General features: G+C 34.8%; 1 protein-coding gene across 5 annotated transcripts in view; it reads right to left on the reverse strand.

Annotated features, from left to right (window-relative positions):
• The window catches only part of LOC142331351 (protein FAM13A), a 270,033-nt gene that overhangs the window by 137,416 nt on the left and 108,254 nt on the right, over positions 1–24,363 (reverse strand). For 4 of the 5 annotated variants that reach the window (XM_075377189.1, XM_075377194.1, XM_075377198.1 and 1 more), the window contains exon 2: positions 3,098–3,481. The gene's annotated coding sequence lies outside the window, so the exon portion shown is untranslated. Of the gene's footprint in view, positions 1–3,097; positions 3,482–11,976; positions 11,996–24,363 lie in introns of those variants that run through there. The other variant, XM_075377192.1, reaches the window with a different exon arrangement.

A 24,363-nucleotide genomic window follows, 5' to 3' on the forward strand; every position in this document is an offset into this window, starting at 1 on the left:
GTTATTAAATGCCTTTTCTAAGTCTATAAATGCCACGTATGTTGGTTTTTTCTTTAATCTTCTTTCTAATACTAATCTGAGCGCTAAAATTGCTTCCTTTGATCCTATACTTTTCCTGAAACCAAATCGGTCTTCTCCTAACACTTTTTCCACTCTAAATTCTTCTGGACAGAATTCCAGTTAAGTAAGCTAATCGTTCTGTATTCTTCACATTTATCTGTTCCTGTTTTCTTTGGTATCATGACAATAACAATCTTTTTGAAGTCTGACGGAACTTCCCCTTTTTCAGAAACATTACACACCAGTTTGTATAATCTACCTATCGCTTCCTCACCTGTACAGCGCAGTAATTCTTAAGTTATCCCGCCTATCCCGGGAGCCTTTCTGCCATTCAAATCTTTCAGCGCTCTATTAAATTCAGATCTCAATATTGTAACTCCCTTTTCATTCTCTTTGACTTCCTCTTCGTCCTCTGTAACACCTGTTTCTAATTCATTTCCTCCGTTATAACTCTTCAATGCATTCCACCTACCTACTGACCTTTTTTTTTCTTATTATAAATCGATGTATCATCTTTATTAACCGCATTATTAGAGTTTAATTTAGAGTTTAATTTATGTTCCACAAAATTCTCCTTAGCTTTAGTGTACGCTCCGTTTATTTTATCGATGATCACTTTCCACTTCTGAAGACTTTTCTTTAATCCACTCTTCTTTCACTAATTTGCACTTCCTGTTTATAATATTTCTTGATTGTTGTCGATAGTTCTTTTTTACCTTCTTCATCACTAGCATTCTTATACTTTCTAGAATCATCCATCAGCTGCAATATATCCCCCGATATCCCAGGTTTCCTACCGGTTCTCTTTGTTCCGCCTAAGTTCGCTTCAGTTGATTTAAGAATTTCCTTTTTAACATTCTCCCGTTCTTCTTCTCATAGTTTTTACTCAGACCTCTTGCGATCTCCTCAAAAATCTTCTTTACCTCCTCTTCCTCAAGCTTCTCTAAATTCCACCGATACATCTGACCCCTTTCTTCAGGTTTTTAAACCCAATCTAATATTATCACTAAATTACAGTCGCTATCGATATCTGCTCCTGGATAAGCTTTGCAGTCGAATTGATTTCTAAATCTTTGTTTCACCGTGATATAATCTATCTGATACCTTGCAGTATCGCCTGGCTTTTTCCAAGTGTATATTCTTCTATTATGATTTTTAAACTGGGTATTGGCAATTAATAAATTATACTTCGTGCAAAACTCAATAAGTCGGTCCCCTCTTTTATTCCCTTTGCCCAGCCCGTATTCACCCACAATAATTCTTTCCTTGACTTTCCCAGTGCTTGCATTCCAATCTCCAACTATTATTAGATTTTCATCTCCTTTTATGTGTTTTGCTTGGTCAATTTCTTCGTATACACACTCTACCACATCATCATGGGCACTTGCAGGCATATAGACGTTAACGATCGTTGTCGGCTTAGGTTTTGATTTTATCCTGATTACAATGATTCTATCGCTAAGCTTTTTGAAATACTCTACGCTCTTCCCTATCTTCTTGTACGAAACCTACTCATGCCTGCCCTTTATTTGACGCTGAGTTAATTATTCTAAAATCACCTGACCAAAAGTCATTTTCCTCTTATCACCGAACCTCGATAGTCCTACTAAATTTGCATTCCACGCATATAGACTTCTAACATTCCACGCTCACACTCGTGGAATGTTATTTTTTTTAATTTTCTGGCGACTCCTTCCTTAGCAATCCCTACCCCGAGATCCGAACGAGTGACTAGCTTAGCTGCGGAATATTTTACCGAGGATGGCGCCTCCATCTTTGTTACATGAAAATGCAGAGAGCTACATTTTCTTGCAAAAAAACAGCCGTAGTTTTCCATCGCTTTCAGCTGCGAATTACTCAGAAGATTGTGATGTTGATATGGCCGTTTAAATTCTCCTGACCCACACCCTTAACAGCTAAAAGAGCTGCTGCCCTCTTTCAGGAATCATTCCTTAGTCTGGCTCTGAACAGATACCTTACCGATACGGTTGCACCTTCGGTCCAGCTACCCTGTACTACTGAGCTCTCAAGCCCCCTCACCATCGGCAAGGTCTCATGATTGATAGGTGGAATAAAGTTCGGCGTGCATAATCAAAGTTTTGCTAACTTTTTCCCCACGGGCAGACTATTACGAATCCGGTGTAATCCGACACGTGAGAGTCGGTTAGTTAGTCGGAAACTTTACACGTAATGGACCTCTTTTGCAACATGCAGAAGTTGTGCAGACTACACTCGACAACAGCTTCCAAGAAAGCTGGTAGACAGAGAAGCCGCTATCAATCGACCACCGCAAAGCCCTGGTTTGACACCGATTGACTTCTGCTTTTGAAGTTGCATAAAAGACATCGTATGCGGTGAAAATATTCAGCCGCTTGACCGCCTTCACCAAAGAAAAACAGCAGCCGTGAAAGCAATCCTGCAGACATGTTTGCCAGAGTGTGGAACGAGGAGCATTATCGGTTTGATGTATGCAGGGCTGTAGATAATGATCGTATAACTTGCATTAAAAAGTAAAAAAAAAAAACTTTAGACTTGGTACTTTCATGTAATAAAGCAAAATTTTGTAATTGTAAATGTAATAAGATAAATTTCATTTAAAACTGCAAAGTTCTTTTTCGGATACCCGGTAATTTTACACATCAGCATGACAAGTCTACCGAAATACAAGAGATTTTCGCTCACGATTCCTTCACTCAGTTCGCCAATAAGACTGGCAAACCGGGTGTATAATCAAACATCATTATTCTTTAAGAAAGTGGCTTAACCGGTGGCTCTCTTTTACTTCAATATTTTACATAATAGAAATTGCATTTAACAGAAATTGAGACGGTTAGGATAGTGCGCAGAAAGAAATTAATATAAATAGCCCATATATACAGTGCCTTCATTCCGTAGAAATAATGCTTTTATGTTTGTATTTAAGAAACAAGCAAACGGTAGAAAGAAAACACCACTTTAGTACAACTTTCACAGCTACAAATTACACAAAATAAAATATAGTCGTAACTTATTTATTATAATAATTAAAACTACTCACAATACAGTCTTTCGCTACGGTCCACAGGATGAAAGTTATTAAAAGACTTTAAAATATATATAAATTTTTTTTTTTTTTTTTTGTTTATTCTTCGACGGTAGAGGTGTTGGTTTTAATGGTGGTATTTTACAGTTCAGACACTACACTTGCAGAACGGCAAAAAAAAATTACAAAAATAAAGTTCAAGGATCTATATTCATGTCCCGATCGCGACACATTTTGAGCACACTATGGCTGCTTCAAAAAATGAGTTGAGACCAGGCGTAGTGTCAGCATGGAGTCACTACGCGCCTGGCTCACGACAAAACCGTCTGGCGCTCGATAATCTTCACTAACTCCTCTAGTGGTTACTCTTTAATCCACGATAAGTTCCTTCATTTGATCCTGAAACACACAAAATAAAACAAATTAATTTAAAATATTTTATCCCGTATCATTTATAATTATTTACATAAGTAGTTTTAATATAAAAATATTTTTTGTCGTTAAGCTTTATCAGAAAAAAATTAAAAGCAGAATTATTCGTAACTGCGATTTAACAGGATACAATTCACGTAACATATTAATTTTTAATCCTGTGCGATTAAAGTTACGTATAAACATCAACAACTGTAGGTACAAAAAAAAAACCTTAAATTGAGCTCAACTCATCAACATTTTATGAAATCCCAGTTTACTGGTAAGGCATGTCAGCCACTGATCTATTTTTGTATAGAATCTATTCTACAGATGTATACAGGGTGCCAGGTAGCACAATTATCGGTACTTAATCAAGAAAGATGGATTTAAAAACAAGGAAAATGGAAGAAAAAATAAATCGGGATATCAACCCGCAATCACAATAGGATTATCAGCGACATAAAAGCGCACAAAATTAAATAGCGTTTACATTTCACATTTTTATCAGACTTACTAAATCAAATCGGTCCCACAACTTTTGCGGAGACCTGGTACATGTCAAACTTAGACCAGTAAACACCATCGGTGTCCGACAAGAATAACTAGAAACAAAAAAAACAACCCGACCAAAAGAGCGATTCAAGATCACCATGAGAGAAGACATAAAGAGAGCGAGATATTTTTATTCTAGATAGAAGCAAAAGTATTAAGTAAATGATGTAGCGATGTTTGTAAACAAAAATCTTGCAACAGGCAGTAATGTACAGCAGGATGAAAGTTTTAAGTCAACCGAACCGAGACTATGCAAATAATAAAACACTAAAATAATAAGACCGGGCTTACGTGAGATATAACGGTTGAGATGAGAGTTTTTAACGGGTCTATACAACTTCGTAGTTATATTTAATTAAAAAACGGCGACTGAATTACCAAAATACACGATTAACAGCAGCAGAAATAAAAGGTTGTTGAATAAACAAGGAAGGATAGTTAGAAATAAAAAATCGGCAAAAAAATAAAACAAGATTGGAGAATAGGGTACCTAGTCGGGAATGAACACGCCATACGTCCCGACCGAACGGTTAAACAGATAAAATCCGTAAAGGGTCCTTCAGGTAAGACCGGATGGAAAAAAAAGAGTAGAATAGAGCGAAAAGATTATATCACTAGACCGATCAGGAGAAGGTATAAGAAGTTGAGAAATGTTAGAAGAACAGGTCAGAGCAGAGAAATAATATAATAAATGGCCGAGGGAACCCGACACTTAACAGCAAAAAAAGATAGAAAAAGAAGCGCTTTACTGATCGAACAATTTTACGTCGACCGACTCAAACATGCCGCGCTACTTACACAAATATACAACTAAAATCACCATATACATTTCACCACAGAAACCCTCATTTATATGTAGAATTGTACTGCCTGTAAATATTGTATCGGACAACATTAAACAATTAAATTGTTGAACCGATGTTGAATCGTTCAACCCGATCTCTGAACCAAAGCGTATAACTAATGTCGACTATCATATCATCAAATATTGCGTGCGATGACACCGATGTGCACGAAGTTTAAGCCTGAGGACCACGGAAAAAGATAAAGAATCAAACTCAAAACTTCTTGGTTTCTTATATACCATTTAATTATGATATTACCGTATTTCATTTAAGTTAAGGAGCTTAATTTTATACAAAGACAATAGAATTATTTTTAAAAATAATAATAAAATAACATTGAATATAATGTCATTCATTATATTATTCATAACACAGCACGGTAACCGAAAACCCTGACAATGAATAGACTATATATAATTAACACTATCACAATGTCAAGGTCATTTATAAAACAAGAATGCGAAGCGATTTAATCACCGATCTACTTGCAACAAATTGAAAATATACTGTAAATAAATAATAATAGTTAGTCGGACAACACTCTCAACAAATAGAACTGGAATACAACTTGCATATTAAATTAATCAACAACAAATAGCGCTATATGCACATATTAAAATATAAATCTGATACTAATCGAATTTACAACGTAACGTGACAATACTGACAAACACTATTCATCTGGTAACATCAGCTTTTGATCCGATAAACAATGGCAGCTCTCTCTACGTACATCTCCCTTTTGAATTTCCATTAATTTTCATCATCATCACGATATAAAATCGTAACAACATTAATTCACCGAATTCATTTATATTATAATCCGCTTCAGCGACGTTTTAATTAGTTCGTAACTTAAATCGTAAAATTCACTTCCTGAAACGATGATGCGATATCGTGTAACAAAATATTTTGACGATTAAATTTTAATTTACGGCGGCAAGCATACTGTGCGTTAAGCTAATAGACTTTTAAAAACGTTCACAGATCAGAACAAAAAATGAGAGCAGCTCATTTAATCTTGCTTTTAAAAAACAAACCGTCACTCCGAAGGAACAATAGGCCTGTTCGTATAACTTTTCTTACGCTTCCAAACTTCTTTCTCATTCACGTAACAGTAAATTATTTATTAACAAAAACACCCTGCAAGAGTGTCTTCTTATTTCTGATGACGTAAATTTCTACTGGATGGCAACTTATTCTACACCTCCACAAATAAACAAATCTGAACAAGCCGTTGGCCTATAGTATTAGTAAAATTACAATAAAATTGAAGCTTATAATGAACAAAAACAGGGATATCTAAACACAAAATTAAAATCACGTCTGTTTAACTTTAAAATATGACAAATAGTTATAGTAATGTATTAATAAAGTAACCCAACAGACATACGAGGGTAAGTCGATTAGCTATTATATTAGTTTTATTATTAAGCGTTATTATTATTTAGTATTATATTAAGCGGTTTAATTGTTGTTATGTCTGTGCAGGTTTGATGCGGCTAGGATAGTTTCATTATCGCTGCCCTGCCGTTAACCACGGCTGCTCCGCTTTCTGTTTACACCAAAGAATAGCACGATCAGCGATCCGTTTTTTGCGGTCGGAAGCTGTATCAGGGGCCGAAATTCATCGAAGATGTCCCGTACAGTACGGGAACAGTGTGTCGCCGCAACAGAGTGTCTAGGAACGGATTGAAAAATTCGAAAACGGTCGCACAAGTGTTACGCACGACGAAGGAGTCGCACGACCGTTTACCGCCACAAATGAGGAAAACATTGAGCGTGCACGTGACATGGTTTTCGTAGACAGACCAGTAACTATCGATGAAGCGGCACATCGTCTGCAAATCAGTCACGGTTCTACCTACGAAATCATCTACAACAGACTTGGGTTTCATAAAGTCTGTGCAAGACGGGTCCCATAACAACTCACACACAGTCGCATACACAAACGCGCTTGGACATCGGCCAAAAACATTTGGATCGCTACGGTAACGAACGGGACATCTTCTTAGACAGCATCATCACCGGTGACGAAACACGGATCCATCGTTACGAGCCGGAGAGTAAACGACACAGTATGGGATGAAACATCTAAATTCGCCCTGAAAAAAAAACGTCCCAACCGTCCGCAGGAAAACCGATGCTTACGGGTTTTTGGGACTCGCAAGGCCCAGTACTGGAACATTATGAGGAAACGGGCACGACAATAAACGGTGCGCGTTACACAGAGATGCTTACTGCCAAGCTGAAGCCTGCGATTCGAAGCAAACGCCGAGGACTGCTGTCGAAAGATGTTGTGTTGTTGCACAATTCCCGTCTACATACTGTACTGCTGCCCGCATTGTTGAAACGCTCCAGAAACTCGACTTTAAAGTACCGACTCGTCCTCCGTATAGTCGATCTTGCCCCTTCTGACTACCGCTTGTTTGGTCCAATCAAAGAGGCATTAAGGGGCCGTAGATTTACCTCGGACGAAACGGTGAAAGAAGCGGTGCATTCCTGGCTCGCAGCTTAACCGAAAACCTTCTTTGATGAGGAAGCATCAAGAAGCTTGTGCAACGACGGACCAAGTGCGTTGAAATGCAAGGGGACTGTTGAAAAACGATATACATGTAAATTTCCTATTTGTACTGCGATAAAATTTATAACTACATTGCGGATAATAATTGACTTACCCTCGTATTAAGACAGACATTTTTGTACCCCATTAACACTGTATTTCTAAGTTTCTAAAAACTTTTTCACTATATTTTTGACAGCTGAGCTCCTACATGATAACCAACGTAATGACGGTAGTGCAATTTTACAATATTAATTTAAAGTTCATTTAAAAATGTTTATTTGTAAATCAGAAAAACTTCAGACAGAAGATAAAATTGTTTTCATTCCTGTAAGTTACAATTTCAAAGATCCCGTTCATCGACTCTCACAAAACCAATAAGCATTAGGCTTAAGCGTCCAATGGATACTATGCAACCGATAAGAGTCGGTTTGCTGATAACCGCAACAGACTACCCCGGTATGGCTCTGCAGATCCCAATTCGGATCTAGCAGCTATTTGGTCAGATCCACGTCCACAAAATTCAAAATATGGAATATACGATCAAAGAAAATGAAAAATGTGGATACGGTGAGATAGAAAAATCTTGCCGTACAGGAACCAAAATGTAGCAGATAGGGGTTTTTTACCGGTATGGTATCAGCATTATAGCTTTTGATCCAGAAATTAAAAAACCAACCGAGAACAGATTAACAGTTCCTGAAGAAAAAAAATTAACCTTGCTTTATTGAGCGGCATGTGATGTAAATTCAACCACAAACCGTTCAATCAGACACCACTGCAATCTTTTTTTACACTAAAATTCACTTGATCTAAAAAAACGTCAAAATTTGAAACCTGGTAGGAATTCTCCCATAAATAGGAAGCTGCACTAAAAATGGGAATGTTTTCACACCCACCTAAGGGAGTGAAACGGTGTACCATCTCTTCTCAGAAAGCCCTCATTGATTCATCAATCATTAATTCTCCTGTTTCCCAGACAGCCAGGAAGTTGAAATCGGACATGCGTTTTCCTGTAAAGGTAAATGAGAAAAAGAAACGTAAAATAATTTTTACATCCCTAAATACTTAAATTAAAAAGGATTGAGAACAGAGGGTTACTCCTCGTATGTAGTAAGGTAATGGTGAAAAGGATGTTTAATTTTATCCTAGCTCATATCTAAAAGAGGCAAGAAAACGTTTTGAAGCCGTTGTACCTTGATCCAATTAAAATAAAACAGAGAAATTTTTCAGCAACATTTACTTCATTTTTTTTAATTTTTACACCAGAGAAACATTTGTTTTAAATACAAGTTCCAAAACCAACAGTAGAGAATTAAACAGTATTACTTGTATATACAGTAGCATTCACACATCTTTAGATACATTACAATAAAGACTTGAAGTTCAGCCAGATGATAACTGAAAAATACCATGAAAACAGATCTCTGTTTTCCTCTGAAAAACCTTCGTCAAAAAGTGTAAATCTGATTAAAGGCGGTTTTTGTATATTCTTCTGTCAAACCTCGAAGCAAAAATTTGGCTTTTAAAATAATTCAACCGAAATAAATCAGTTTCCCTTTTAACCGTACCTACAATAATGAAACCACAGAAGCAAGATTCTCATATGTAATTTTAACAGGCGAACAGAAAATGAACGTATGACATAGATACTAATAACAAAATCCTACGAAAATATACATTGGCTTTTCACTTTAAACGAATGAAACAGAATAAATGGATCATGTTCCCGTTTTATATTCAAAACGCGCTAGAAATCCTAATTTGACATAGACCGATATACATATATAATTGAAGAATCCTTCTTCAATCAATCCAGACTCGCTTCAGAACGAATTCTCAGTTTCCTAAATTTATATAAAGCTGAAAATTTCCAGTTATTCTTACAAGAATCTTTTTGAAAAATTAGCAAAAATTATTCCGATCCACATTCCTTAAAGAGTTTAAAATGGGGATTCCTAGGTTGAAGTATTCAGAATTTACCTATGCGAGAAAATAATTTCACCAATTTTTTTGTTTTAATTCTTTTTTCTAGAATTACCGAGGTCAAGTGGAATTTCGCAGAATTTTTATAACCAAACTCTCATTCTAATAACAAATAGAAAATAAGGAATACAGAAATCTGTAGCGTGTAAAAAATATCTCGCTATACCAGGATTTAAATTCGAAGCTTTTGGATGAAAGTCGAAGTCGGCTGAAGGTTGTTTCGGCTAGAACAAATATATATTAAAAAACCACTATACACACCACGTAACATCGATCGATAACAAGACGCTGTCAGCATTCTACTGTTAATTACAACAAAGGTCGATACCGATTAACAACAAAAATTAAGTGTAAGTTATTAATAAAAGATAGTATTGATGGACCAGATCTTGCCACCCCTGATGATTTAATTTCGAGACCCTAGAAGCTAATCGAATAAAAGCAATACGACTTCATAATACCGCAAAAACAATATGCTAATAAAAATATCAACCCGGCTTGGATCCTAAAATTATTTTTCGGTATGAAAATCAGTAAAAAAAGAAGGAAATTAATTTAAAAATACTTACAGCCTACTGCAATAAACAACATTCAAGTCCGAACCGATTCGTCAATTTGTAATCACTTCCTTCATTCAAGCAGATAATAATTGATAATAATTATTAATAATTCATGATGATAATCGGACAATAATTTATCTTCAAATTTATGTAAAATTATAGTAGTAAACAAGTCCTTGTTGATTTAACAGTAATGAGAGATTCTTATCGAATGTTTGATATTCTGCCAAGTAAAGCGAGGCAAAATTAAATAAAACAGTTGACAAGACACGTTACTTACTTAATTCATAACACTGGAATGATGCCAAATGAGTTTATTAACATGACTTAAAACTAATGCAGCAAAATTAAATAATAACAATAATAACGGCATTCCTTGAAAGAATGATTTAATAAAAGTTCTAAAGTTTATGAAAAAAAAATAATAGCCCATTACATGACTTTCAAGTTGTCTTGAATTTTAACTTGAAAATACGTCTCGACATACAAAACTAATGACTATCTAAACCTAATTTAATAATCGTTCATGAAGCGTATTTAACTTAGGATTAAAATTTAAACTTCAATGACAGCATTGTGTGTGTGGGGGGTGATGCGCGCGCGCTCAAAGTTATATATACCTAAAGTTCGAAACTGTAGGTCACCTGACAAAATCATAATAAATCTCTTCTGAGAATGACACAACAATACACCAAAAACAAATCCCGTGCCGGGCTTACTAGGGGGGGAAATGAACGGTTACGTATCAGCATACTGAACACACCGAATATTGACCCACCGGGTTGGTCTAGTGGTGAACGCGTCTTCCCAAATCAGCTGATTTGGAAGTCGAGAGTTCCAGCGTTCAAGTCCTAGTAAAGCCAGTTATTTTTACTCGGATTTGAATACTGGATCGTGGATACCGGTGTTCTTTGGCGGTCGGGTTTCAATTAACCACACGTCTCAGGAACGGTCGAACTGAGATGTACAAGACTACACTTCATTTACAGTCACACATATCATCCTCTGAAGTATTATCTGAACGGTAGTTACCAAAGGCTAAACAGGAAAAGAAAGAACACACCGAATACAAGTGTTGTTTAAACCTACAGGTGACAGCTTCATTATGTTCATCACAAAGACCATTGTATATTTAACACCATTACTCTAAGAGAATGAATATTTATTCGCATCTCTTGTATCTCAGGTGCTTTACACGTGTTATATTCATCACAAAGATCGGGCAGATATAATGTAAAACAACCTGTAAAGAAACGAGTTCTACACACGACTTCAATTCAGCAGGGTAAATATATGTTACCTAGAAATTAATGTAAATCTGAAAATAAAATAAAAATTAGCCGGTGATGTTAGTAACTCTTTAACCGTTTTAAACGATTGACATTGTTTATCTCTACGTATGAGAAGAGTTTACCGACCTTATCGTATTAACAGAGTAACAAATAAGTTTCCCCTGCTTTTAAAAATACAGTTCTACAATTTTTTTTTTAATTTGCAGGCTTGAAACATTCACAAGATTTCTAAACAAACAATCTCAACTGTTTCCCGAAAGGTGTAGCATCTGAAAGCGATTTAGACAGACGTGTGATACGGATTACAAGAAAACGTTTAACAAGATTTTCCTCCCGGATAAGGAAGCGAATATTAAATGCCTGCTATTTGGATAGTACGATAAAATCACCTTAACTGCATTTCATTCGTACAAAACAAGGAACCAAACACGTTTGTTTATTACGTGTAATTACATAAACAAATATGATAATTTACAACTAACGATGTATATAATGCTTTTCCCTCGCTTAAAAAAATATTATAACAATACAAAATACTATAATCCTAATTTACCACAATAATCATTAACTAATGGCAACTGTTACACGAACTGCAATAATTTTAAATTTTCTACAGTCTGCTATAAGTTTTAGATTAAGCATAAAATTCCAAAGATTTAAATTTCTGAAGGTCACACAGTACCTGTTTTGTTAAAATTAATCGCAATGTCCATGGCATATATATAAATAAAATTTATGTTACGACGATGATACATCGACATGCAAAGTTTGCATGAACAGACGATGCTAAAACAAAATTGTTAACCTGTACAAATTCGCTACGATACTTTTTATAGAAATATATTTTGGCTCGCTTATTTGGCCCACTATCTATAAAATAGTTGCCAAAACTATTTTAAAATATAACGATAAATTCGCTTTTTTACTAAATATGTTTTACTAAATTATTTCAAACAAATCACGATGATGACATTGTACTGTGCGCTAAAAAAAAAAAAGTCCTACAACATTATTACATCATCTACCTTTCCGTCATAAAATGTACGTATAATCTTTTTTTTTCTTCAGAATAAAAATATGAAATTCATGTTTTAAGAAAATATGACACACATATACATATCACAAATAAAAGTGAAGTCTTGTTTTATTAAAAATAAACTACTTATTTCGGTTTCGTTTTATTCACTTAAATAAAGCAAAGAACTAAAGCGGCTTGTTGATCATGATGATCAACAACAACCATCTTGACATCACGATCGTTTATGTTTGTTAGTAATACCAAAATACAACATTATTTTGTAAATAGTCAAACCGTTTTTACTTGTTTGTACAAATTAAAAGAAATATTGTAATCGCGAAAAATTTCGGTTTTCAGATTTCAATTGAAATATCCACTTTGACTATGTTCGGTGTCGACGTCTGTACGTACGTACGTATCTCGCATAACTCAAAAACGATTAGCCGTTGAACGTTGAAAATTTGGATTTAGGACTGTTGTAACATTTAGCTGTGCACCTCCCCTTTTGATCGCAATCGACTCTACCAGAAACGTCCAAAAGAGCCCAAACACCAAAAGATTTGGATTTCGGACTTTTTCTTAACCGCAGTAATAAGCCCTCATCGAAAGCTTTTCAACGATGACAGTAAGCGGTGCTTACTTTCATCGATTCAAGAGATATAGCCAAATAAAATTTTAATTAATGAAATATCTGGATCTTACAAGGGGAAGGCACATCGGCGAGAATCCGACTTTATTCATTTTTTTTTAATTTAAATATATTGATTTATTAATTATTATTAACCTCCGACTGTAAAAAACTTTTACAATAAATAACAACCCAATAATAAAAAAAATATATATATATAGAAAAAAATCAGAATTTATAAGCGAAATAAAATTTTATGTACTTTTCATTTTAAAAAAAAAATGTCTATATGTAATTTAATAAGCGTACAACAAGGAAATCATGTGGTGTTCACATCAGTTTTTTTTTTTACATACGTTTCATAGATGCAAGGAAACAAGGAATAATTTTTCAATTTCCACTGCTATAACTTGGATTGGTTAATGTAGTGCGCACATTTAAACAGCAGAACACGCCTCGATTAATATTAAATAATAAAATTCAGATCTTGAAGAAAAAAAAAGGTCTTAGACGTACATAAATAAATTATAAGGGAAACTAACAAATATAGAACTCTGTACAGAGAGGATTAAAATGCTTCTAGTTCAAAAATGTTATCGCGTAAACTCATTGCGACAAGACGGTCGGGTAGGATATTTTGATATATTTATTTATTTAATGAACGATTTTAGAAGTTTTTTAATAAATAGGACTACTACATCGACAATTAATTAGCGGTAACAATAAAGAACAAATTTATAATCAATATACTACATATATATATATATATATATATATATATCGATCACCGATCGAGATCGTCCAGCGCTTTAGTTTAGCTTCACGATCTCCACTGTAAATTATATTCAGATATCGTTTGATGTTTAACCAAGTACTCGACCGTTTGATATATCTTACCGTGGCCGTAGTCTACTGAACAAAAAATTCCTTGCTCATTTTGCATATACTTGTATCATTTACTCCCGGTTCTACGGACAACAACCGTCATTATAATCGACGGTTTTAAAAAAATAAAAATGACTAAATTGCCAAATTTATTTATTTGTATGTATAATTTTACTTTACATAAAGAGTTAAGTCGCGCTTCGACTTAAAATTTACAAACTCGCTTTAATGATCTTATTCTCAAGAACAACACAAAAAAATCTGGCAAACTGCTGAAATTTCTAGCGAGAACATCACCGCGCGTTCATACGATTATCCGTGATAAACTGAAGTACCGCAAAACACGATCGAGGTGGATTCTGACATTTCGACTCAAACTCGTAAAAACACACGAATTCACTTTAAACGACGGCTTTTGGAGGAATTAAAATTATTAGAGTATAGAAACATCGGAATTCATCCGCAAGGTAAAATTCAAAATCTACACGTCAGGCTATAAGTTGACCTCTCTCTTTGTCTATTTAGCTTCCGGGAACACCGTAAGGTATTACTTCAGAGGATGAATAAGGATATGTATGAGTGTAACTAAAATGTAGTCTTGTACACTCTCAGGTCGACCGTTTCTGTGATGTGTGGTTAATTGAAAAACCCGACCGCCAAAGAACACCGGTATCCATGATCTAGTATTTGCGAACAACCAGATTCTTAGTTCCAGTAAATATCCGCCAGAAATTTCTTTTTACAAATTCATATTAACTTCCCGATATCAAACCCCTCGTTTTCAACATTCTTCTATAACAAAATGTAAATAAAAATTTATTTTTATTTTTTTAATTTATTATTTGCTTTTCTGACATTTCTTCTGTTCAACGGGCTGATAAACGTATTACATAATACCGCTTAGAAAAAAAAAGGAAAAGTTCATTCCTTGTTAGTGTAGGATAATTTAAATCTGTGCTCGTAATGAATTAATCTCCTTTCTGCAAAAAAAAAGCTTTGATCTCTTGCCAAATTTCGTTTGGTGTCGTAATTACTTTGCAAAATCTTACTTTATATAACCGTTATAAATTATAGTACAAACACAAGACCTACTTCTTGATTTACTAAAAAAAAAAAAAAAAAAATTAATTCAAATTATCACTACTTAGATATTGCATCGCAAGATAAAATATTTCATCATCACGATAAATACATTACATATTATTTAATAACAACGATATACGATTGAAAGTAACAGTAGGAAGTTAACACGCTTCTAAATAAATGTTATATACATTCATTTATATATTCTATACTCGTCACGTACAGAAAAAAAATTTGAAGTTATAATACTATTCAAACCGAATTCAAAAAGAGGAGAACGATTTCATTTTTCTTTTTTTGGATCACCAAAGAAGGTTCCTGCGGTGGTACTACTGAAAGTTTTCCCGGATAATACAACGACTGTTCCTAAGGTTTGGCAAAAAAAAAACAACACTTTTCAGAAATTTTTGTTCAACAGTCACTTTGCGATTCAACACCTTTAGATCTATAGACTTTAAAATATTTAATGCCATCAGTATAATGGGATTTATCCAACTCTGCAAAATAAGCAGTCGTCCCGTCTTGACCTTGTAGTTATAAGAGAATGTTCATCCGGCAAGCCATATCTTCCCGGTTTAGACTTAAAGACGAAATAATCGCCGGGAACTAAACGCTGAGAATACGGCGCATGTGGAAGCACTCGAGGCGTAGGTCGTGGAGTATTTGCACCGACAACTGGACACGTGTGTAAAGGCGTACTATAATGGTGAAACAACACTTTCTTTTGCCAAAATTTAGACGTATAGCTTGAATACAATAGTTACATTCCAGAGGCCAAACGGTGGATGAAAGTGCGCTAAAAATAGCGAAAACGGTTCCACCTGCAGGAAAAGCCGCGGTACGGTTTTTTTGGGAGCCGTGAGCTGGAAAAAGGGGGAATCATCACCGAAGAGTATTACGCTTACTTTTGGACCGATTGAAAACGGGTAGTTTCATTCACCGTGATAAAATGTCGAAGAAACTACGCGGAATGAGCGTTTAAAGAAATCTAAACACCCCTAACAAGTGCTCAATTAAATGCGTTTTGATCGATCGTAAACAAACGCGGCATCTACCGAGACAAAAGTTCTTTCGAACCCAAAACAAGCAAAATGTACTGAACACGTTGTACGAAATTTCTGCTACGTCGGCCGGCAAACTCTAGTAACTTCACTCGGCGATTATTAATACGACGATTGCGGGTTTTTTCATGACGATTTTATCGGTAGCGGTTTTTGGAAGTCCGAGCGTTCATTTTGAACGAATGTACATTTTGATATTATCACTGACGGTCTCTGTAGCAAAGCGTTAGCATCTCTATCTCTCATCCGGAAGATTCTGGGTTCAAATCCTTTTCAGGCTAAATTCAGAAACCTTCATACATTATCACAGACGACTGAAATTACCTATTATAACCTTAAAAATGAAAATTGACGAAAACCGAAGTCACTCGAAGTATTTTCCAATGAAAATGTAAGGAAATTATTCTGAAAACGTCGGATAAAAAAAATCAGAATTCATCTCGTGTTCGTAACCGGTCTCTCTATATTTCTTTTCTTTTATCCAGAAAGAGTTTTCTCATCGATGGATTTCTGAAGGTCAAATTTCAATTTGTGCAGAAACTGTTTTTTATTTACAGGGCTATCCTAATTTTAGAATAAACTAACAGAAGTGAATAAAAATGAACCTTTTTAAAAAAATTACACCGACTTTAAAAACAAACTTATTCTAATACCTAAAAAAAATTTTAGTTCTTTTTTTCAGATTACAAAAATCTGATGTGGACACCACATAACTTCCTTGTACACCTATTAAATTATATATACACATTTTTTGCTGCGCTTCATTTAAACTTATTTCATTTTAAAGTGAGATACGATCCTCCAATTAAATTATTAAAAGTGGACAGTTAAAAAATTGCTGAAATATTAGTCATTATTTACATCAAATATTTATACCGTTGTTAATTCAACAATCTTATCTGAAATATTAGGTTAGAGTAAAAGTCCCTTGATTACTCTTTAAATAAAATGTAATCTTATATCAATCTAATACTATGTTTTTTTTAAATCAAATGACGTCACCATCAACGAAATGAAAACAAAAACTAAACAGGACAAGGTTACTAAATTTTATAGCGATATTTATTACCACGTCGACTGGAAACAAATGCATAAATAAAAATAATACGACTCTAAATTATGATTTCAATTAATATTAAATAATCAGATGTTTTACCAAATCTGATGTGGACACCACATGACTTCCTTGTATGCCTATTAAATTACATATGAACATTTTTAAAAGTACATAAAATTTTATTTCACTAACAACTTCTGATTTTTTCATTTTTTTACTGTTTTATTGAATTATTATTTATTGAAAATATTTTTTTTACAGTCAGATACATATATAAATATAAAAACAACATTTAAATAAATATTTAAAATTTAAAAAAGTCGAAAATGAAATCGTACTCGAAACGATGTGCCTTCCTCTTGTAAGATCCAAATATTTCATTAATTAAAATTTTATTTAGCTATAACTCTGGAACCGTTGAAAATAAGTACCGCTTACGATATATCGTTGAAAAGCCCTCAGTGAGGACTTATTATTACTAAAAAATTCCAAAATCCAATTTTTTTGGAATTTGGGCTTTTTTGGTCGAGTCGATTGCAATCAAAAGGGGAAGTGCACAACTGGATTTTTACAACGGTCCTAAATCAAAAATTTTAACATCCTGCGGCTAATCGTTTTTGAGTTACGCGAGATGCATACGTACGTACAGATGTCGCACCGCAACCAGTCAAAATGGATATTTCCGTTGAAATCTGAAAACCGAAATTTTTCACCATCACAATACTTCCTTTACCTCGTACAAAGAAGTAAAAATGAACAACGCCACCTTTAAATTTTCTTATTTTGTTAAAACCATTCTTTCGACCTTTTTAAGTCGTAATTTAAATAAGAAATGAAAGTACGGTAGGGTCGTTCGGAAAATTTTCGGCATGAAGAAACGCGGGCTTGCTGACATCGCAAACATCTCGATAATACCGGTCCGTTACATTTACAAAATGTTTTGAATATGGAAAAGCTTCGCGCTAGACGGGTGCCTCATTAGTTCTTTCGTTTTTAAATAAGTTATTAATTTTTCGATGTGAAAAATTCCAACACAGAGCCTTCCGCATGAAAGATATAGACGCTATTACACCGCCACGATGGTCAGTTTTTATTATACGGCACTCTTATTGATCGTAACCAAAAATTAATAGATTAATAAATATTTACGAAAGATAATGATGGCTTAGTAACAATAAAAATAACAATCTGATTATTAATTTGCATGTAATCTTTATAAATGTGAAGGATGCTTCATACCGATTCATCGATAAATTGTAAAATGTAAACTAAATGCTTTACAGCATTTTACCACTAAAGTGGCAAAATGCTATAAAAAAATACCACAAGGACTTAGGCCTACAAATTATTATATCACTACATTATATCAAAACAAGTGTAGGCGATCGGTCAGGCGGACAAATAAAGGAAGGTCACTCTCATAGAAAGAGAAGGTGACACCGACCACCGCTGACCGTTTCGTCTTCCCCGCCGCCCGCACGTTCAACACTCGACGGTCATTACCTAACACCAACATCGTTTCTAACTTCCGTTTACGTAGCGATTTATTAATAAATAAACAAAACACGCTAATATACAAACGCCCTCGTCGGCGAATGAAAATAAATCAAGTTCAGTAGTAAATAAAATAACGTAACCGCAGCACGAAAAGATGACCGGTTAACAAACAAAACAGGTATGCGCTTTTAAAAATATATTAACGCTTCAAAGAAATTTTATTGTAATTTATTGGCGACAGCATTTAAGGTCATATTGTTCTAACGCTAAATATTTTTATTTGATACTGGCAGACCCGGCAATGCTTCGCTACTGCTAGATTTCAGTATCTGTATATATAGATGAAATGAACACAACCGAGCCGGTTAAACATTAACAAAATGAACATTACGGAACTTCTGAAAATTTAATCTTTCCCTTTTACGCTTTCTCCCTTTTCTCTTTCGTTTTCCTTTCCCCCAATTTCATTTTTACCATATTCCCTTGTCACGTTTCCCCCTTTCCTCTCCCTTTCCATTTTCTTCCCCCATTTCGCCTTCCCTTATTCCTTTTTCCACCTTCCTCTTTCCCCTTTTCTTTTTTCGATTTTTCCCTTCTTCGCTTTTACTTTTTTCGATTTTCCCTCTTTTCCTTTTCCGATTTTTCCCTTTCTCCCTTTTTGTCCGCGCGTAAATCGGTCCAGTAGTTTTTTAGTCTATAGCGGACACACATATCGGAAACGTTGAAATGAAATCGTAAAATATTTAATATAGCGTATGTTGCTTTTACGTCCAACAGATAGCACTGTTTTTAAAAAAAAAAACATGTTTTTATCTGTGCAGGTGGGACCATCTTAGGTATATAAATAGTAGGTATATAAAAATACGCGCGTATTCGAATGCAACGTTGCGTCAAAATTTCAAAGCAATCGGTTAAGAACTTTTAAATTTTTTAAAAAACGAACATTTACATTTTTATTTATATAGAAATCGAAGTTTCGATTAACGCGGTTCGATTATACAGTACTTACAAAAGGCCGTTCGTTTTCCCTCATAGTAAATCGTATAAAAGGTTCCGTCCGATACCGCATATAATTAACCGAATGGTTTTCAGACGTCACTCGTGGATCGTGGATATTTCTACATTCTATGAAAGTAATGCTGTCTATTATACAGTCGATCCCTGCGGTGAATAGCGTGAAAGTCGAATAACACTTGCGTTTCGGTAGGTCTGTCGTGGCGATATAATAAATAGTATATTCAGATCTGACGAAGGAAACCGGAATCCTCTTCACTCCTCGCATTCTCTAGTAAGCTACGTACGAGATGATCGATATTATTAGATCGTTTTCGGGGGCGATTTGTGATTTTCGTGCGTCCACGAAACGCTGTAGCTAATGGAACCTCTTTAAATCCCGATCAAAACGGTGTGTCCCACCGTTTGGCATCGTTCATTTACAAAAAGGACTCTGATTTATCCGTAGATTCCACCGAACATCTGCCCCTGCAGAAGCCGAGATCCAGCGTTTTTTTCAAACCGTAAACAAGCTTTTGTCAATTTCTACAACGAAATTGTCGACGCCAATTTTTTTTTTTTTTTGAGAGAGAACCGGTATTACAATGCTCTTATTCGCGAAGTCGTTCCGGTCGACTTACGGCCATCGTCAAACAACTAAACGCGAAATTCAGGAAAACAATTCAATAATACATAAGGAAGCGATCGTATTCTATATTTCCAAGTAAAATAAAAAAGAATAGCTCCCTCCTTAAATTACTGGTGTAAAGCACGCATTCAATATGTAAGCTTTACATTTTTTACCGAGAAAAAAATATTTTTATTAAGGATAACTGCTATAAACGGATAAGAAATACCGGTTTAGAATAGAAAAAAACAACATTATATGGCGCGTTTAACATCGCACGGAAACAAAACAAATGAAACGAACACCAAAGGAGAAACACTAACCGTACGGGGGGAACACCGACTATAATTATTCAAAAATTCTAAATTTCCTTGAAAAGGAAATACATTTTTTTATACGACCAGTAACTATTACTAATTTTTAGCTAACAAAAGGATTTTCCTGGCTGTTTTTAAAGATACAGATAAGTTACAATATAAATCGCACAATCTCTGGTCTAAGAGCGTTCTTTAATAACGTGTGTTAAAAGCGTTCTGGATTTTTTTTATTTACAAATCGATGTGCTATCAATGTATTTTGTTGTAGAATATTTTAACGGCACATCCCCGTTAAAATGTTCCTAATTTTGGGTTATAACAAATTTTTGGCGGTACCTTCAGCTGTAAACATTAATCGGAAATATTTTTCTTTTCAAACGGTAAACAGATAATTTGCCGACGCAAATAAATAGATGAGAATTATGAACAGCACACCCGGTGTCGGTGCCGATTTTTTCAACGCTCGCCATTTAGTTTTTTCGGTCCCTAGACTGTACGAGGGTTGTAACTTTTTCCTTTTGCCGTTTCATTCAAATCAAGGACCTTTCTTCGACCCTAATTTAGACAAATGTTGTTCGACATCATTTTAGAAATCGAAAGGGAGCCGGAAAAATTGTTACCCTGAAAAGCAGAGTAAAACCTGTTGTCATCTATTATAACGTCCTTGATACGGATTCTACGAAAATGAAACGCATGCATCTGCGTTTGCCGTGTGATGTAGAAATAGATCGGTAAAAATGAAATATCTACCGCGAACGATATTTACATCGACTAGCTCGAGTATGTACTGCGACAAATCGTTTTTCTCCACACAAACAACGCAGTCGTCCGAGAAAAGGGTTTATTATGTAAAACGGAAAATTATATATAATCGACCTATAAATCGTTTATCAGACTACAAATTAACCCTTCGCATCGACAAAGAAAATGTTATAAACAGGACAGATTTTTTTTGCAAATTTTATAGTAGCGTTATAAAAATAATGTTTTTCCGTTTTCGTTCTCTTTGAAATTAAAAATATATTATTTTTTATATCGTACTTAATTTTGAAGGCGCTTCTACTAAACGAGGCAAAATTAGTTTTTCATCTCCCGAACGAGTAAGATCTTGTTTATAATACCTTATTTATCTACTTATTTATAAGTACTCGATAAACAAACGTTCGTTAAGTCCATTATTTTATACTTTAAAAGATATTACAAATAAACGGTTCGGTGAAAACGGTTATCGGAATAAATTTTAAAAGAGATGGCGGCTTTTAATACGAGGACTTACATTAAAAGCAGAGTGCTGCAAAATCTAATCCGGATTGCTTATCGCCGAAAGATTAATCCGTTAACTAAATTTAGGATCAAATCGGCTTAAATCTGAAAAGTGTAGAAATCGATTTAGATTTTTCCAATCGTTTTCCACTTTATCTAAAACGTTAATTTATTTTTATGATAAACAAAAGATTGCTAATGTCAATACGTTCTGGTTAATTTTAATTTTTTTAAAGTATCTCGAATTTTTTTCGTACGTAAAGAAAAGAATTATCTAGAATGTCGCCGGGAAAAAACTATTACTACTACTACTAATACTACACTACTACATTTTCTACGCCGAATATTAAAAAAAAAAATTCATTTTCTAACCGTAAAAAAATGATAAATTTAATCGCCTAACAGTTTGCAAAAACACACGAATGACATCGCATTTTACAAAGGAGATAACTTCGTAAAACTATAATTATGAAAAAACATTTAAAAAAAATAAACATAATAATAATAATATTTATTTGAAAAATATTCCGCAAGATTAGCTTAACATAATTAAAAATAACATTAGTAATATTAAAATTTAATTTAAAACGTAATTATAAATTATTTTCCTTAAAAAAAATTAAAAAAGACAATAAAAAATATTGCAATACTATAAACAAATTAAATACAATTATGGAGTATTACGAATTACCGCGCTTATTACTTAATCAGTAATAATATAAACACTACACTATATAATTACGCGACTATTACGTATATTAAGTCCACAAATTTGTTTAATTATGCGAAAATAATTTACGAATTATGTAAACGTACGCAGACTCGTAAACTCTCATTAATATGAAACAACTTTTATCAAAACCGATCTGTATCGACGTTGATTTTAAATAAACGAACCGCAGGGCCGATAAAGAATAATACGACAGATTTCTGAAATGTAATGCGGTCGCTAGTAACTTGCAAACGAAAAGAGTAAATCGAATGAAACAAATACGGCATAAAGTACATTTTATTTGCTACAAAAAATACATTTACTTCCACGTAGTCGTCATTTACAGCTAAACATTATTCTCGACGGTGAACGATTTTCTCGTTCCGTCGACGAACCGTTTTTCGATCCACGACCTCGCTGCGACCTTCGGGGTTTATCGGCAGCGGTGAAACGAATATCCTTAATTGCGGAAATAACTGAAAATCGCAGGGCGCCGGATCCGGTGAATACGAGGTCGAGGAATAAGTTGAAATTTCAACTTCACAAGAGCCTCAGCGGTCGCACGTGACGTACACGGCAGAGCATTATCGTGGAAACACCTGCTTTAGGCTGTCTATCGGTCGATGAAACCGATCGGCCGCTGCAAGGTCCATACTCCATATTTGTTTTACCGGCTTCCGATGCGAGAAATTTTACCCCCGTCTACTCGCGGTACTTCCATCGACGGTTCCATTCCCGTAAACGGTTTTTAGTCGACGATGAATGTCATCGGCTTTCGCTTTTCCGCGGTTAAAAATTTAATCGTTGCACGTCGTTGTAGAAAATGAGCGGGGGCGGGTCGACGAGTTGTTTTGGAACGCTAACAGGCTGATTGTTTTCATACCTAAAATCTAACATTACGATCACGATCGCAAATACCTGACAAAAAAATAAACAAGGTACAAAACAAAATACTTTTCTCACCTTTAAAAAACATAAGATCTATAACCCGATCGACTAAAAAGATCCGATCATCTATTTCCACACTGGCTGTCACTATCTTTTTTGGCTCGTGGAACACGTTCTTACATGACAATGCCCTGAGAAAGGACGATAACTCAAATATTTAAATCTCTGAAGAAAAGTCTATTTGGCTTCACCTTATGCCAATTTGTTTTTTAAACCGCAACATCTCTGTTCCCAGACGGCTTAAAAATTTGGCATCGACTATTAAACTAAATTTAAAACATTCTGCCAGGCGCATAAATATTATTCACTAAATATACATCCGTCTTCACGCATTAGTTGTAGATTTTGAATGTAGATAAACGACAGGCGATAAAGCTTTCGATCGCAGTCAGAAGATAATATTATTATTGGATATAAATTACACAGGGCGAGCGACTTAACACCGAAACTAGACGGCTCGAACCGCTAGTATTCGAGTATCATCTTTAATTACTAACGCACTACAGGTCGCGAAAGTTACTTACTATACTTGTTTTTAGTTGTCAGCAGTATACTGTTCTCGCTTCACCGTAGTTTTTCCAGTCGTGTTTTTCTAAACGCCTTATGCGATCGGGCAGAGGGTCGCTACAGCGGAAGCTTACGTGCGTCTGGATCTTTTTAAGGAACAACAAATATTCGCGGAAATATTCCCGAATGCCAACATCCCGGCTAAGAGGTAGCGTATACGATTCGGTTAAAAAACGGCTACAACGGAATCTCTTTCAAAAGCAAAACGAAATAAGCTAACTTCCATTAAGACTCCGGGGGGCCACAACCGATAATCAAATACGAATTTCGGCCGTCCGAAAAACTGAATATCTTGCCGTAGATTCTTCACGAGTTAAATTTGAAACCTTAACGTGCGACAACTGAAGAGAGCGGACAAACCGAAACGTCTTAATTGTCGTGACCGGATTCTTAAAAATTCACATCGGACACG

The sequence above is a fragment of the Lycorma delicatula genome, chromosome 10 (assembly GCF_047948215.1).
Source record: "Lycorma delicatula isolate Av1 chromosome 10, ASM4794821v1, whole genome shotgun sequence".
NCBI lineage: Eukaryota > Metazoa > Arthropoda > Insecta > Hemiptera > Fulgoridae > Lycorma > Lycorma delicatula.